We start from the raw sequence: 14,558 nt of genomic DNA, 5'->3' as shown, positions 1-14,558 counted from the left end.
CCTTTAGAAAAAGGTTGTTCTCTTTCTCTAATTGATCAAATGCTGGTTCTCTATTATGCAAGTGCCAATGAGTATATATGGGCATATAATTCTTTAATAGACCTCCCTGAGTGAATTTCTGCTAAATCATGTCTTTTCAATTTATTATTTAGTTGTAAGTTGCCGACAATTTCTACAATTTCAGACATGTATGTAACCTTTTGGCTGACACTCCTCCATGTCTCATATAACTGAGAAAAGCATTCCAAATTGTTCACCAATGTTATTGACAATGATTGAGTCAGATAACCATACAGATTACCCATACATATTTTTTAAAAAAATTACGTCATATCGAAAATTTCCTAGAGACTAAACTATCCATTTTCACTAGAATAAGGATTACAATTTATTACGGAAGTCAAGATTTGTACAGATCCACTTCTTATTTTCTCCGCATAGATCCCTTTCAGTCTTCCAACGCCGGCAAGCTTGCGGTCCCATCACAGTTCTATGCATCCGCGGCCAGCGATCTCGTTGTCTTCGTCAACCCTCCAGTACTACCAGGCGCCCTATTCCTCGAGTATGAAGGCCCGCTAGTATTACCCAGCACCCTATTCCTCGAGTACGAAGGCACACCAAGGCTGCTAGACTGAGTCGTATTTGTTTCTCCCGGTGCAACGCACGGGCACTTTTGCTAGTCTATACCTAATAATAAAGAAAAATAAGATTTTTGTTGGTCCGTTCTTTTTATTACCCTTGAAGTTGATCGAAATTACATAGCCTGCCACCGCTAAGTGAACGGTTTGTTTCATTTTTTCTTTTTCTTCGTTTCTCTGTCCCTCTGCCCAACCTGCTCATAGCCGCAGAGGTTTTCGCAGTGGCGGTCCTCGCCCCTCCGCACAACCATTGCCTCCCCATGTTCTACTTCGAGTGCGCTAGACGGAAAAGCAAATCCTTTATATCCCAGTGTACCACCGCCGCTGTGTTCCCATGTGCATCGCAGCCATGGTCAGTTGGTCACTCCTGACTCCCCACGCACCGGCCCAATTCCCTGGCTCCGCTTGGTACCTCCGCAGTCAACAGACCGCCCCCCGCTGCCAGCCAGCTTCCCTCACGCAGCCTCCCGTCACAGGCGAGTAAGTGCCGCTCCCAGCACGTCTGCATCGCGTTGTTTCGCACATTTGTTTGGGTGGGTTATCTGTAGTAAAATATCCTCGATCCGAATCTTCAGATCCGGCGTGGGAAGCACCAGCACGGAGGCGTGCAACTCCACCGCTCCCCCTATTTCTCCAAGACCAAGCACATCCCCGCTGTCCCTATCTCAGCCTAGGGCTCTCCTGCCCCCTCTCGAGTTTGATGTAGATGATGAGGCGGCCCAGTCCGATCAACTTTCCCCTCCTGTTTGGATTTATTCCAGCTCCTCTACAAGATCTACTCAGCTTAGTGCTGAACTTGCAGCAACTGGATAGTGCTCCTGCTGTGTGGCTGCAAGTTCCGGACATCTATGTGGAGATCGTGGACCGAAGCAAAAATAGCAGTGCCTACTTCTGATCTGATTTGGCCAGAAAGCTTTCGGGTGTTTGGTCGTGCTAGATAAGATGAACTCTGAAATCTTGCAAGCTGCTAGCTCCAATGGGCTTACGGTTTACTTTAGCTTGCAATAGCTATGCCATAACCACTTATTCATACGATCACATTTTACTTGTCGATCATGGTAGCCAAGTACTTGGTCGAAGAAGTAGCACAGAAGCTTCACATCAGCAGGATGGCCAACATTTCGTTTGGTGCTTAGGTTGCACAAGGATATATTTGTCTCATGGTTGTCAAATGAGCAGTCGTTCCACGGTTCAGTTCGCGCAGGCAACTCAAGAGGAGCGAGCAGCCTGAGGCCTTACTGTCAATGATGAATGGGTCTATTTTTAATTAATAAGATGTAATGCGCAAGGATATTCTTTGTTTCGCGTCCAAATGTTCAAAAGCACAGGAGCAATAAACAATATTTTTTCTGCCGAGAAACCAAAGTACAAAATCTAAAAAAGATTCACCTATGGTGCTTGGTGGTCCTGAGCATAATTTAGTTATCAGCATTCAACAACCATAATTCAAATGCACTTTACTTCATACAATTTCTTGTAGTCCGGTTGTGTTGCTCTCACATTTATAACTACTAGATTTAGATGTGCGCCTTGGCGCACGACCCCGTGGAATTCGTACATATTTACACTTTGTATACAAATGATGGAAATACGGTTTTATAAAACGAATTTGAAAGATGAAATTAGGATAAAACACATGGGATTTGACGGCAGACTTGAAAAGCCACCTATAGATGCTTTACGCTCAATTATTCCAGATAACATCCTCTGTCATATCGCAGCTGCTGGCATAGAGTTAGCCGATGCTTATTCCTCAGATACCGTTATTGCAAAATCACGAAGAAAGTAGAAAACCTTATATACAATCGGAAAATATAGCAGTATTTTGAGGCTCGTATTGGCTCACCGTCCCGGTGAACAGATTGTAAAACGCTATATTAAGCATCTCTACAAATCAATGGTAATAAAACATAGATGGCAAAAAAGCTATCCAATGGTTGCTTGCTCGACTAACAACTGCACTGAGACTTCTCCAACGGAACTATGTATATGACATGCAGATGAGGGGAATGTCAGCACCACTTCGGCCTTGGTGGGTGTGTTGCTAATCGCCTGAGAAAGTAAACCATTCTATCAACATTATATTAACCACATATGAAAGTCTACTACTCCATTAATAAAAGAATGTCTCAACCTCATCAAAATTTGGATGTATCAAAGGGTACATCCAAATTTTAACAAAGTTGAGGCATCTTTTAATGAATGGAGGGATAATGTAATAGGTAAAGAACACAGAGACAATTCTTGAGGCAGCGGCATGACTTAACCAGAAATTTACAATTCTCTGTTTGTTGAATGCACATGCTACACACAAGTGGCAAAAACAGGAAATATATTACATCAGGTACAAATATACCATCCTAAGGTAACAGCAGCTAAGTACATAGAGGGTCCCAGTCGTGTTCACAATAGAGCTGCTAATTATTTCTTACAAGTAGCCTAACACGAAACAACAAACACAAACAAACATCAGTTGGGAGTCGGGTTCCAATTGATTGTGTCATCTTCATCTAACCCATAGCAGCCAGAGAACTGCTCACCTTTGGCAAACTCGGTCTCATATGGCTACACCCCTAAAGGTTTTGAGGATGGTAGTTGAAAGCCAAAAAAAACATCAATCTTGAACTGCACAATCCAATCTAGACACTACAATATGGCATATCAGGATTCATACAAATACAAAAATACTGGAAAATGCGTAGTTAACACCGAAGATATATATCCTGAAATAGATAAGTTGCGACATGTTTGGCCAAGGTGGAATGCATATCATGCATAAAGTTACTGACATATCTAAATTTGAAGGTACAAAGGAAGCAGAATGTGGTGCATAAACAGCCTGAGCCTCATATATTTTTATTTGAACAATATTGTAGTTTCACAAAAAACACATGGGAGTAACACCAACCCTTGCCATTCAGATTAAGGTATCAAGAGATCAACTATTTAACCAGAAGTAACTATATGAACACACCCAGAAAGCTCAGAATATACTGACATGAGTTCTAAATAATCGATTCAAGAAAGAAGAATTAAGCACTGGTAATTGAGTGAGTATATAGAGGGTGATTCTGAAGCAAATAGTTGTGGTGTAAAAAGGAAAACTAATATATTTACCTCCCTGCATTCGAACTGAAGATATCAATAGGTTCTCCTGGTGGAGAGGCAGGCATGTTTCTTCAGCATGTCCATCAAGATCGTCCTGACAGGTAAAGATGGAATAATCAAAAATAGTCTAACATTATTTCTGTAAATCTACTTGACAATATTATATGGTTAAGTCGATACAAAGCATTCACCATGGGAATGTAGATCTAAAAAACGGGAGAGTTGCTAGCAAAGAGTTACCGAAATGACGCAAGCATGCTTGTTCCCTTTTACCTTCTATGTCATAATTCAGCATGTTACTTATCATCGCACAAACCAAGTCTCTCACTGTATTTTCTCTTTTTTACACTAAGTGTCAACTACAACTCTGCTTTGATTTTTTTTTCTAAATTCTAATACAGTACTGTTTCAATGTAATTGGAAGACATACAAAAAACAGACCAAGATTTTCCATTTCCTACATTGATACCAGAAGTGTGTACCCAAACCTCTTTTCAGTTCTTATTTTCTGGCATTTGTAACTATGGTTTAACAAAAGGCTTGTCATTGACTTTTATTGCATCTTATTTTCTTCTCATAAAAATAGCAAGAAATAACTTGATTCGGTCAAAGCTAAAAAAAACACCCACCTATTCAAAGCCACGACTTGCAAAATTTGACAGTCGGTACATGTAAAAACTCTAGAAAGCATGAGACAACTACCATATTACAACTGATGCTGCTTATCAAGATGAAGCGAGGATGCAGCCATCTATGTGTCTTATTCCATTTCTCCAATAAAAAAAAGGTACCAATAAGCATCAAACATGTCATCTTGTGCATATGCCAATAGAAGGGAAAAATATGAATAAGCATTAGGAGACAACCCAGACCCGCTAAAATGGTGCCATACTACAGGGATACACATAGTGCACCTAGAATCGCATAAAGAGTTCGCCTCTAAGATTATTAGTACATATCGCAGCTGCATGCTGCTTCCTCCACCACATTGCAATGCAAAGAGAAACAATAAACCTGCAGGTCCTCTCCATCTCATAGATGCACAATTGCATGCAGATCAGAAACCAGAATCATGTATTTCATTTTCCTTGACACATAGGGACCCTAGAATATACCTTGACCTAATGTCTTCTGATTGCCGAAAAGATTGTTTCTTCGAGCAGGACTTCCAACTTAGTAACCTTGCAGCCTGTTGGGTGGCAGGACTTCCAACTTAGTAACCTGCATTTGTAAATGAGACTGATCAATTTTTTATCGCCACTCCTGCTGCATGCACATTATTAAAGCATGTAACCAAGACCAGCAGTCTGTATTGTGACTGATGGACGGAAATTGCAGCAGAACAGAGGATAAAGAGAAAAAAATTAGAGTGCATGTCAAAGCCTAAGCATCTTTTAAAAATTTGCAGCAGTCTAGATGATAAAGAGAAAAGAATGGATACATCATATTTAATTATCCAAGCATAAGAGTATGGAGTATAAAGTAAATCTTAACAGGAATAGTGAGTAGACATGAATCATGATGAAGATAAGATCTTGGGTACATGCTTTACATGTGAGTTCAGCTACAGCGATGACCTGTGCTGTTCCATTTGCAGCTTAGTTAAACCCCTGGGAGAAGAGACATAGAGCACATCAGCAAGGCAGATTCGGTAAAGGGGAAAGTAGCAACAGTGGAGAACGGTAGATGGTGTCAGGATCGTGTCTTATAGTGCGAATACTGAAATAAACAGCCATATAGTAACCATGCTCCTATTTTCGATGTAGCAAGAAATAAAGTACTCAACCATGGCATGGAAATACCAGTAGAAAAAGTAAAAAAACACTAACTATACTGAAAATGGTCTTGGACTGAAGAACACACAAGGATCATTTGCCTTTTTTTATTTTCTTAGAAGAAGAGTCTCTCATTTATTCATGTAGTAAAAGACACTGGCATTGGTGCTACATGATATAATCTTAGTTTTCTAAATGAGACCCACATTCACTTATGAATCGATCTAGTTATCTGAGAGGAAAAGGAGGACAAATAAAATTAGTAAATCAGTTTCAAAAAGAATTGAATTCGTGGAAGCTTGTCAATACATTAATAAAAAAATTACACGTGGCTGCAAGATTAGATTTATTTTGCATGGTAACTGAGCTGCAATCTATTTTGCTGCATCTATTTTATAATCTCTTACCCCCTTAAACCCAATCAGTAATTTAGGCCCATCAGTTTTAACACCATATGGTGCCATCAGAGGAATGGCCACTTCAGGAGAAACCGATTTGTAATACAACGTAGATGCAGGAAGGGACATTGATTAGTTAAAAATAAAACATGCACAATCAAGAACTAAAGAGTAAGAGTAACACAGATAATGGTTCTCCAAGTAGATGAAATTTGGAGGAAATTTAAACCATGTGAGGTAACCATAGTTTCTAACATGAAATCCAGTCCTTCATGGCCGAATACTTTTCATAAGAAGTTGCCCCCATGTGAAAACAAAAAGCAAAAGCTGCATACTACATGGATTTTCTATATACAAAAGCTAACTTACATGCAGATGAAAATCACAAAATCAGGCTACTGGTTTACAGATATCTTCTACTGCAGTTAAACTAAAAAATGAATTTACGACAACACTGAATTTTTATCAACTGAGAGCAGTCTAATAAGGTAAATTTTAATACAGGACAACATAAGTGCTATTTGAAGGCAAAAAAACATGCCAAGATTTTCCCTTGCTTACACTGGTACCAGAAGTGTGTACTTAATTTTCTTGCAGTTCTTTGACAGTTTTCTTCCTACTAAATTATTACGTTATTTTTGTACTAATAGAAGTCCATTGAATAAATAATATTCTTATATAGCAGGCAGTGAAGGAACATAGTAGAAGGTGGTAACACAAGCTGTACTGGCAGTTTGGTACCTTACTTCACGTCATTATTGGGTTCAGGCTCAATTGAGCAGCTCAAGAGAGATTGCCAGTGTCTCAACCTGTTTGACCATTTCAACCTAGATGAACACGAGTGCCAGAATTAAACAAACGATTTTGCGCCGACATACTTTCCCACCTATGTATTGCTCAGTGTTGTGTTCAATGGATAAAAAACATATCACAGAAACCATATCACACATTACTTGGCCCTATAAACTCAATCTAGATAACTCAGGAATGTTGTACAGGTACCTTACTCATGCAGCAGACAGAGATGAGGATCTTGCAGTTAAGCTCGGCGACAGACCAACCTCATCGAGCAGCTTCTCCTCGAGACCACCTCCTCGCGCCTATGCTCATTGCCGTCGGTTAACAGACGAAGCTCCACGATTCAGGCCTGTGGTCGCTTGGCGTTGGTCCATGCACGCCTCTCCTCCTGCTGTTTTTGTAACGCACATTTCAACCTAGATGAACACGAGTGCCAGAATTAAACAAACAATTTTGCGCCGACATACTTTCCCACCTATGTATTGCTCAATGTTGTGTTCAATGGATAAAAAACATATCACAGAAACCATATCACACATTACTTGGCCCTATAAACTCAATCTAAATAACTCAGGAATGTTGTACAGGTACCTTACTCATGCAGCAGACATAGATGAGGATCTTGCAGTCAAGCTCGGCGACAGACCAACCTCATCGAGCAGCTTCTCCTCGAGACCACCTCCTCGCGCCTATGCTCATTGCCGTCAGTTAACAGACGAAGCTCCACGATTCAGGCCTGTGGTCGCTTGGCATTGGTCCATGCACGCCTCTCCTCCTACTGTTTTTGTAACGCACATATAGCTGAAAAAAAGAGTTAGCTCCCAATTCTTGATGAGCGGATAGCAAAATTGCTTGATGTTGCTATTGTTTTGCAATACTTCTATGTGTTGAAGATGGAAAGCTTCCTCTCAGCTCTTCTTTTCTCTGAAGGAGCTGATGCAACATACATGTATAATATCGTAAGACCATTGTCCGTCTTAGTCAGATACAAGTGATTGGAGATGAGTAGGGCCATACCTTTTAGCTGCACATATTATTCAGCCTGCTCTCTTGTGGTTCAGTTCAAGTCCTAAACACACCAAAACCTCGGCAAGGAAGGACCTTCAAATAAAAACATTAACGTTAGTGGGGGATAAAAACTTGGAGCGATAGAGGAAAATAATTTTGATTCGGCAACGTGCAGAACCAAAACTGAAAAATTACATCGAGAAGAGACTCAAGTAATAGTTCACTTGTCATAGCAGTGATAAATCAATATCACTCTCTTCCATTTAAGATGATTTGAACTATCTTTGTGACAACGCCACCGAGCCTGCAAACAACAATTATCAAAGCACAAAGTGGTGGTACATCCAAAATATAAAAAGAAAAGCTTATAAAATGTCAGGAGGTTGATTTTTATCCTATTCTCTAGCAAGGAATGATGATTAGATACTTAAATTATCTTTGAATGCATATCTAATCATCGCCAACAGCAACATTGATGCTTACTTGCTTGGGGATGCTGAAGTATTGGTTTCTTCTCGTGAATCATTGCCAACTCCTGTCAAGAGTGCAACAGCTGTTTAGTTAGTTCCCATATTCCAGAATATATGTACATGAGTTCCCAATTGGCACAAGTAGATGGAACAGATGGAAGTAATACATTTTTAAAAACCATCGTAGTAGTTCAAACACATCATCTACACTGCCTACATAATTCAAAGTGACTATATTCTGAGGTTCTCCATGGCATGAGAAGTACTCACCACTTCTCATGCCAACCAATATAAACTATAATGAGCAAGATCCACAACGGGATAATTACCGTGCTGAAGATAGCCAGACGGCATGGCTGCGAGGGATTGGGTAGACATAGGTTGAGAAGAGAGAATAACCAGGGAAAGATTAGATTGATTGTTCTTGCTTAATCAGAAATAGATACACGTCATACTTATATAATGGATGCTCACGTCTCTAACCTCTCTTGATACGATAGGAATTATTAGATATTTCCTAATACAGTTGGACTCTTTCCTAACAGTATGCTTTCCTAATGGACTCTTGCCATACTTCTCTCTTTCCTAATACTATACTTTCCTAATGGACTCTTGCAATACTTCTCTCTGATGGACTCCTCCCATGCTGCAACCCATGTCCACAACACACATCGTGCTGCAAAGAACGCAAAAATTAAACTGTGAGAAGGCCTTGATACCTTGGCAATCTGCTGCACAAAGAAGGATATCCAGAGAGAGAGGAAGGAGAGCTATGTTTTCTATTCTAAATTGGATTATACCTTTCCACTAACTAAAATGCTGATGTTCAGATTCATAAAGGAAAAAAGGCTAATATACTTTCATGCTATAAACTCTATCCAGAACTCCTACTGCAGACCCACATGGTATAAGCTGAAAATGCAAAAATCATAAAGTTAACTAACTAAATGGTACGGTTGTACTTTGGTTTACTTGGATCAGCACATAGTAATATAATTAGCTGACATAGGGCTCAGGTTCTCAATCTGGCTCCATTTCTGTAATATATCCGAGGTATAATGCAGGTAGCCATGATTGCTCTTTTGTTACAACAAATCACATGACACATACAACGTCAATATGCTGAACTAAACATACAATATGCTGGTAAAGCATATTGTTAGGTAGATAAATACAATATCATCTGAATAAAATGAACAGAGAAGTAGCAGCTGCTAACTAACACCATATCAATATGTTGAACTAAACATTTTTTACTCTGGCAGCTAGGAATTCGAAGTAAAAAATTGGGGACCCGGCATATACACCAGTGGTTCTTATGCAGGTTTAGCAGAAACTAAATGTCAATGTTAAGGATATCCAAAGAAATTCTTGCTTATATACAAATACAAACCAGAATCCTTTTTGACACCTAAAGAACTAACTGTAGCACCAATTTTAGCAGGGATATTTCAATAAAGTTTATTGTTCCATGCAGGCAGTAAATATTACATGAATTTTCCATCTCCCACACATGATGGCCATGTCCTACTACTTCTAATTACACACTGTTCTTTCCTAAAATATAATAATGTCAGAGAATGGATTATCAAAATCGTATGTGCTTTGCACAATCAGTGAAACTCACTGAATTTATATATTCAAGTATTCACTGAGTCACACCTAAAATGTAAAGGAGCTTTTAATTAGATAGTAACCACCGCCCTACTGGTAATAGAATCTATCCTATAGTGAACAGAAAAAAACCAACTATAATCATCCCAGTGCAGATTAGTCCTGATCATGCATCAAAACCTCAGGTGGATTAATTAATTTTGAGCGTCGTACATAAGAATCCATCAAAGCATATAGTTCAAGCTACACGAACTTCTTTTTTGAACAAAACTAAGAAAACCGTCTCTTTTGATGGCTGCGGTACTGGCACCCCCCGAGCCTTTTAATTTTCCAATGAACATATGCACTACATGTAATGATCAAATCCTACAATGTAAGAGATGATAAACAGTTCGATCCTATGCACAGAAGTAGTAGAAAGAACACAATTAAGTTTCTTGTAAGCTTTATCAAGAAAACACGGGAAATAAATAATTGTATAACAAAATGCTAACATAAATATAAGATATTCTAGGAAGCGAGCTCACCTTCAGGCTCATCTTGCTACCACACAGTAGAAGGCAATACTCATCATGTGGCATAAATTCCTTGTAAGCTTTACCAAGAAACACACAAACAATCGGATATTCTGGAAAAAAAATATGAGATCATCAAACGAAGATGATGGCCAGCCATCCAGCATGTAGAAAAATAACCTGCAATCTCAACACAAACTATTCCAGAACCAAACTGAACTATCATAGGAGCCATATTGTGTGTTGCTAACCATACAAAAGTACTTTTCTTTCCTGGGTACATTGTTTTTATAAGCCACTAATCTGCAGGATAAAAAAGACTGAAAAGTTTAGTATCTCTGTATCTTGTCTTTCTAGTGTAAGATCAATTAGAAACATAATTTCTCTTGCACACCTTGCTGTAGACTAATTCTGGCCAAATAAAATACAAAATAATGGCACTCGAGATGCATAGTAGAGAGGGAAACCCATTGGAGACCTGCTGTATGGGGAGGGCTCTACTGGCTGTGCTAGTTATTAAATTGGAGAGATCCTCTATTCAAGGTGCAATTGGAGAGAGCTGAGCAGGTTACACCCTTCAAGGTGCAAGTGTACTTAATTAATCCATATTGTACTACACAGTAAATAGGCATAACTCCAATTGGAGAGACCTAAATAGGCACCCTTGTGTAAATACTTTACTGTGTAGGTCTCTCCAATCTAATATGGTAAATGGAGTACAAAATACTGAAGCTATACCTGCTGCATTTTATTGGTGCATTTCGACCACTGGCAAGGACATTATTTTTTAACACTCCATAAGAAGGCAATATATTTTTAGTGGGAAATCAATAAATACTCCCCAAAAGACAAATCAGTTGTCGATTTAATTTCATTGTTCTACTCATTCAACTACGAAGGGAGGCAAAAGTTTTGCACATACGTAGATCTGTAGCAAAGGGGACATGGTGAAAACCTGCCTGGACTTTTGTCGAACACCTTGCTGGCATATCTAAACAAAATCAGCACAAACACAAATATTTTAGACATTCAATTGAGAGAGAGAGAAAGTGGGAGGGGGATAGAGATGACGAACAGACCTGGAGGAGCCATTGATACCTTGGTATAGATCCAACATTCTTCAGCAGCTAGCTCCAAAACTACCAGCACGGGGGCGACCAACACATGCTCCTCGTCATAGTCCAGGGGCTAGGAACTGCAGCATGAGTAACACGAGTTAGAGGAAGGAGCTTCCATGGGAAGAGGGAGGACTGCTCCTCCTGCTCGCAGCATGTCGAGCTGGGGGCGAGCAGGGAGGGGCGCGGTGGAGGCCCTGCTGCCTTCTTCTGCTCCTGCCAAGGGGAACGGGAGGGGTGGAGGAGAGGGAGCCTGGCTGGCTGCCGCGCCGTCGCCAGGAGTTCCTTCGCCGCTGCAGTCGCCGCCGTCGCCCAGGCGCACGCTCGCCAACCGCCGCTGCCGCCATGTTTCTTCCAAATGGAGTGGGGAAGCGGGAGAGGAAGGCGAGTAAGAGTGACGCCGTCCTGGATGGGGCTAGAGGTGGCGCGAGGGAGCAGGGCTGGAGGTGGCGCGAGGCGATGGCCGGCGACGAGAACGGGGAAGGGGCGGGGGCGCGAGTTGGGGGCGGAGCAGGGGCGGGGCGGGGGCGCGAGGCGGGGGTAGGGGCGGGGGCGGCAGCTAGGTTTTTTTTTGCACTGGGGCTCGCTTTTGTACCAACCCGCGCTGAAATAACTAAAATACCCCTGCGGGTTGAGATCCACTGCCAGATGCCACTGCGCACCGACACAGATCCCAGCCGCAGTGGCTGACTTGTGGGGCCGACAAAGGTGGGGTCCAAATACAGCCGGAGGCGGGTAACAACTGGCCATTGTATGGGGATAGCTAGTGAGAGGAGGGCCAAAATCAACGGCTCGGATGCAGCAGATGGGAAGATCCGACGGCTGAGATGCTCAGATCGCTGTGAGAGCCCCATGGGGGTGCAACAATTATACCTTTAGACTAGATTTAGATGTGCGCCTTGGCGCACGACCCCGTAGATCTCGTGAGAATATTTATTTTGTATAACAACGATAAAATTAACCGCTAATATAATACTCTCCCAAAATCGTTAATTTAACCAATATGATATAAAATTTAGACTATAAAAATTATATCATTAGAAAGCATAACATCTAAACTTTGTAATGATATATTTTTTATAGTGTATATCATGTGTAACATTGGTTAATACATTTCTTAGATTTTATAAAAATATTGTAGGTAGAAGGGTTGCCAATTCGTGTCAGGTTGCCTACTGACTACAGTCAAGTAGATGCCACACTTGCAAACATCTCATGTCCTACTTTGATGTTGTGGTGTTGATGGAAGAAGAAACATTCACGACTGAGAGAGATGACACCCTCACGTAAAGTATCAGGAGATGCAAGCAATCTGCATTCCAATGTTGAGATCTACTCCCTCTGATCAGATTAAATCGACGAAGTAGTAACGATGGCATCAACTATTCTGGGGAGCGCGTGGCCTCGTTTTCCGTGACAATGACACCCAAGCAACAAATAAAGTATAAACAACTACGCACTCATTTTACTGGATACACATAAAAATTATCAGCTAATAAAGACGCCAAGTATAGCAGCCTATATATCAAAGTCATTAAGTCAAAACAAACGAACAAAATGGAGAAACACACCACATATTTGTGCCGAAAGAAGGAAAAATACATTACATATAGGTACAAATATATGGTTCTAAGATAGGAGTAGTGCCATGTGAGTTCATAGCAGAGCTAGCTGCTCCATTATTTACATATATATAGTGTAAGACGAAACATCAAACTTTAATGACATGATTATCACAGAGATCACTACGCATAACGAAACATCATAAGTACGGAGTAGCTAGCATACAAGAAAAACTTTCTTGATAATTCATAGGCAGTCCGTCAGAGTCATTGTCGTAGACCTCAGTCTCAACGGATCAATTCATCTTCATCTAACCCATAGTACCCAAGGAACTGCTTAGCTTCGTTGAATTCATATCTAGTCTCGCATGGATATGTCTCGTAAAGATACATCCCCAACTCTTTCTGGATGAAAAAATGACAAGTGAAGCGCTATCATAGAGATTGTTTCCTGACTCCTTTCGGAGAGTAGAATAAGCACAATCCTATCAACAGAAATGGAAACTTCCAAAGAAAATATTGAAGGGAGGTAAATCAATAAAATAATTTAAACTAACCTCATACTCATGAATCCTCGGCATGCCGAATTGTGATAGATAATGTACTGCTGCTCCCAATGCAATAGCTTCTCCAATGGCAGGACTCCTAACCTCAATTCTTTTCAATATACAACATAGTTAGAGACTTAGAATCAAACAAAAATAGAATCTTACGTTGTGTCCTTTTCAGCTGCACAAGATTAAGCAGAGGCCAACATGTAACGACTTTAAATACGGGACTTTTTTTGAAGAAAATAAGAATGGAAACTGTAGATCGATTAAAACTACAACAAATATTTACTCCTGCAAACAAACCATTTGGTGGTGATGGTCCATTTGCTATAAGAGGTCACACCAATTGGCTATTTGGGATAGCCAATTCTAAACCCCGTAATCAAAACTCACCATAACAGAATAAAGATCACTCTTAAAGATAAAAGTATGATCATCCCTCCTCTTTCGAGCAACCATAGGACATAAAAAGCAATTATGAATGTGTAAACATCCTTCGGCTCAAATAGAGTAACAACCTTGCCCGCCATCTGTGGGGGAGGGGGCGACAGAACGTCTACAATAAAATCGAAAACACTCCTTCAATTAAGGACACATATTTACTGAAGGGAATGCCATATATACTCAGCTTTTATAGTAACATATTCAGTTGATATAATATATGGACAAACTTTGTGAGAAAATTAAATGTTACCACTTCTGAAATCTCCAAAAACGGCGATCTCCATCATGTCTGTCAGAATCACGTGACAGATCTTCCTTGAGGACATCATAAGTTGTCGAAACAATATCAGCCATGTGTATCTCAGTCAGATCATTTCTTTGGTTAGAAACTGAGTCCAAGTTCCTTGCATATTCATAAATGGTAATGTTCATAGATCCTTGCCTAGTTTGTCCAAGTGAAAATGAACTTATAGTTAGCACTATCATAGCATGCAGATACATAAGAGAACACTAAACATTAAAATTTACTTAGACTGGACAATTTGCATTTTTTACTATACTG

General features: G+C 40.3%; 2 long non-coding RNA genes across 3 annotated transcripts; both read right to left on the bottom strand.

The window, feature by feature from the left end:
* Positions 1-2,900: 2,900 nt before the first annotated feature.
* LOC127321403 (uncharacterized) lies at positions 2,901-5,027 on the bottom strand. Of its 2 annotated transcripts, XR_011750038.1 has the most exons (3): positions 4,862-5,027; positions 3,756-3,840; positions 2,901-3,284 (listed from the first exon to the last, which is right to left on the bottom strand). It is a non-coding gene; the product is annotated as an uncharacterized lncRNA (long non-coding RNA). The 2 variants fall into 2 exon arrangements; XR_007864061.2 differs by having other exon boundaries at positions 2,901-3,840.
* A 7,989-nt stretch (positions 5,028-13,016) lies between these two features.
* On the bottom strand, positions 13,017-14,246 carry LOC127321401 (uncharacterized). The gene is made up of 2 exons (XR_007864056.2): positions 13,559-14,246; positions 13,017-13,406 (listed from the first exon to the last, which is right to left on the bottom strand). It is a non-coding gene; the product is annotated as an uncharacterized lncRNA (long non-coding RNA).
* Positions 14,247-14,558: the final 312 nt, after the last annotated feature.

The sequence above is a fragment of the Lolium perenne genome, unplaced genomic scaffold (genome assembly GCF_019359855.2).
Source record: "Lolium perenne isolate Kyuss_39 unplaced genomic scaffold, Kyuss_2.0 unplaced13, whole genome shotgun sequence".
Taxonomy (NCBI): domain Eukaryota; kingdom Viridiplantae; phylum Streptophyta; class Magnoliopsida; order Poales; family Poaceae; genus Lolium; species Lolium perenne.
Note: the sequence above shows the minus strand (reverse complement) of the source record. Positions and strands in the feature narration are given on the sequence as shown.